Raw genomic sequence first — 3,892 nt, forward strand, 5'->3', positions numbered from 1 at the left:
CTGCGCTCCAGACCGGCTGCTCAAAGCAAAGTCTACAGCCTCCACTGTGGCTCCCGTCCGCTCCGCTCTGAGTCCTTTGGAGATCGTAGAGAGCATGCGTGAGATGATTAAATTCAAAGCAGCAAAACATACGGAAATGATCCAGGGTTTCCGCGGATCATTTAAAATAATTACAATCCATTATTTTTTGGGGGATTTTTTCATTAATTTCATAAATTTTTATGGGATTTCGGTGTAACAATCAACATATACGGAATCGAACCGAACCGAAAACCGTGACCTGAAACCGTGAATCGAACCGAACCGTAGATTTTGTGAACCGTTCCACCCCTAGTATTTATATAGATGGATATTTATATTCATATATATATATATATAGTTATTGCATTGGGTGTCAAATATACAGTAGCAGCCATTCAAAATGGCTCTTCCCAGCCAAACGCCAGCCAAATGGCAGCCCACTTCCCTGCAGCTCCCAGCAGAATCCCCTCCAACTTCCAGCCACTGGAGTGACTCCCCTCTTGCATATTTTTTCACTCTGACCCCACCCGTTAACTGAATTACGGGGTCTGACAAGGAGATGATGCTTCTCTTTAGACCTTAATGTCCACAAATCATGACAGACAGAATTTTTTAGTACAAAGATTGATGTTTAAAAAGGAATTTTAGAGAACCAGCCAAGGACCCATCAAGGAAAGTGGGGAAATTTTGAATGGCTACTACTGTAGGGAGACAGATTATTGCACAGGGTATCAAATAACTATTGCGCATTATTTATTTCTGAAGTTATTGCTATTGTAGTGTTGCATTGTAGAGTTCTTTTTGCTAATAGAACACAAGGATACATTTTGCTGGTGTGTAATAGGAAAAATCCTATTTCATACCTTAAATCTAAGGTAGTCTAAAACATTATGTATTTTGAATAAGGTAAAGAACATTTTGGATAGTAATACTTGTTTAATGAGGGGGAATACTAATAAGAGCAATATTACACCATTTTTTATTACAGAAAAGAGCCATAAGAATAATATGTTAAGTAGGTTATAGAGAACTGACTCTTTGTTTTGTCTGGTTTAGTGAAAATAATCGATTTAGTTGAGCTTAAGACTTTGATAATAATGCATAAAGCAAAGAATACATAATTACCAGAAACGTTACAGAAGCCATTTGATTTGGAATGGATTTTAAAACCAGGTTTAGCCGGTCAACATTAAAACTGGTGTTTCTGTTGCAGGTGTTAAACTGTTTTTTAATTCTTGAAGAGTTAAACACTGAAGACTTGCACTGTATTTTTCAGTTTAAGAAAATGTTTAAAAAAGTGAAAGCGAGCTTTGATGTCCTGGGAGACAAAGGAAATGGATCATCTATAGTTGTATGTTCTGTTTATTCTCTTTCTCCCATGTTTGTGATTTGTTGTATTTTTGTTTTCAACCTTGTTGGTACCTAATAGAAATATTTGTACAGACAGAAGCAGGTTTTACAAGTTTATCTTCTTCCTGTTTTCATTCATGGTGTTTAATAATAAAATTATAATGATAAAATTAGATTGTATTTATTGTTATTGTGTAAATAAAAAGATGAATCATATCAAATGTGTTCTTCACTTGTACGGGACTAGTATGTGGGGTTGGAAGGCAACAAGACAGGCTTCCAATTGTTAATCATGAGAACTACCCTTCCAAGCGAGCATCTGGAGATATTTGCCAAAAATGAAAAAAAAAAAAGCATTTAAGTACTTAGCTATTTAGTACAATCTAAAATGTGGAAGTGCAAGGTCATCACAGGTTCTATGTTTAATTGGATATATTTTAGAAAGTCTACTGTATACTGCATGCATCATTTAAATAGTTAACTTTGTATTGCTTCTTGAGCTCCTTCAGTTATTTACTGTCACATGTAGGTGCTTCGACCGGAGAGTAAGTGTTGGTGCCAGTATGATTTAAGGAGGGCCGGCCCTCACATGCTGAAATTAGGACTGGCCCACCGGGTTTGAGTTAAGGTTTTAACTTTAACATAATAAACACTAATAATCACAGCAATAAATAGAAAACTGATAGAGAAACATATAAGAGTGTATCCACGAGTTTCTTCACTGCTTTCTTTGTCTTTCAAATGTGATTCTACTAAGGTCACTTGAACGCTACCCATTTTTCTTCCTTTGACTAGAAATCGCTACGACTTAGCTCCTAATCAACACGTTGGATAGTATCAAACTGTAACAGATTTTTAAATGGATCAGTGTCTTTTTTTTAAAATGGACTTAATGTTCTAATGTAAGATTTCTTTAATACTTATTTTTGAAATAAAGAGAGATTAAGCCTTCACTTGCATGTCTTTACTTCCACCTCTCCAGATCTAATCTCCTACATAACTGTTGCCTGATCTCTTAACAATACGGGACAATCTATCAATGCAAGACTTAATCAAGGAATTGGAAATGAAAGAAATATCCATTCTAAAGGCAGGTTAATGTTTGTGGGCGGGAGAACAACTCCCTTTCTTGCGTTGAAGTTTTGTAGTATCCTTATTTGTTAAATGTAAAGTGCAGCTTTTGAATTCTGAAATGCAAAATAACTCAGACATTTCTTTCTTATACATGGATATACCTGGGGTACATATTCCAAGTTATCATTTTATCCCATCATCTATCTTAATATTTTGGAATAAATTCACAAAAGTACTACTAATTTAGCATTTCTGTTAATTTAAGCATAATTTAAGCCGTTTTTTTTTCCAATAAAATGTTCAGTGAAATGTTTGATTTTAATTTTGAATTATTATTTTTTTTTAGGTGGGAAGGAAACTGGGGTACCCAGAGAAAACCCACACATGGAAAGGAACAGGGCAAAACTTAAAATCCAAAATAAATAAAATAATATAAAATAGAAATAAATAAAATAAAATCGGTATCTTGCATACAGACCAGAACAAGGGGAAAACTTGTTCAGTAAAATGTTTGATAATAATTTTGATTTTTTTTTTTACGTGGGAAGGAAACTGGGCTACCCAGAAAAAAACCCACACATGGAAAGGAATAGGGCAAAACTTAAAATAAAAAAATAAAAATAAATAAAGTTGATTATGCGAGGAAGGGATGAGGGGTGAAGGGAGGAAGGGTGAGAGGATGAACGGAGGTAGGGATGAGAGATGAGGGGATGAATGGAGAAAGGAATGAGGGGATGTAGGGAGGAAGAGACAGAGTTAATGGATTAACTTAATTCCATAGACTTAAATTAATCCATTAACTTCATTTAATTTCCAGTTATGCTGCTTATATTATTTTCTTTTTGGGAAACAAAGGCAACACCAGTTCATGTTGGAGAAAAATTTTCTTACTCTCCTCCAAGAACTATTTTTGGTTTTATCTTTAACTAGCTGTGAGGGATCATCAATGGTTGGCAAGATGTTGATATCTTGAAATGACGATTTGGTGTCTTCAGATCCTTTTAGGAGCGGTTCCTCACAATTGCCTTGTTTGTTTATCACCTTATGTCTGGAACTTGGTGGCGATGCTTTTTTCTGGTCAGAGACACTAACTGATGGTGGTTGGGGTGTCACAGTAGGGGATTCTGGATATAAATCGGAGCAAATGTCTGGTTGTCTTTGAGGAGAGAGGGTCCTGCTGTACACTGACAAGCTTTCTGGGGTTTTTCCAGTCTTAGCATGAAACAAATCCCCTTTGGGTGGGTCGTTGTTGCCTGAAGTGACACTGTAACTGTTGTCAGAATTGGGAGCTTTGCTTTCTGAGCTGCAGGTCGAAGATTCATCAGAATTGGATATAACTCCTTTGAGATATAATCGTTTGGGTCCCAACCTTTCTGCCGTCAAAAATGTGTAATTTATCATCGCCTCATAGGCGTCAAGATCATAAGAACTGTTGCTGATAAAGTCG

This window comes from Cyprinodon tularosa, unplaced genomic scaffold (genome assembly GCF_016077235.1).
Source record: "Cyprinodon tularosa strain WSP-4 unplaced genomic scaffold, ASM1607723v1 ctg467, whole genome shotgun sequence".
Taxonomy (NCBI): Eukaryota; Metazoa; Chordata; class Actinopteri; order Cyprinodontiformes; family Cyprinodontidae; genus Cyprinodon; species Cyprinodon tularosa.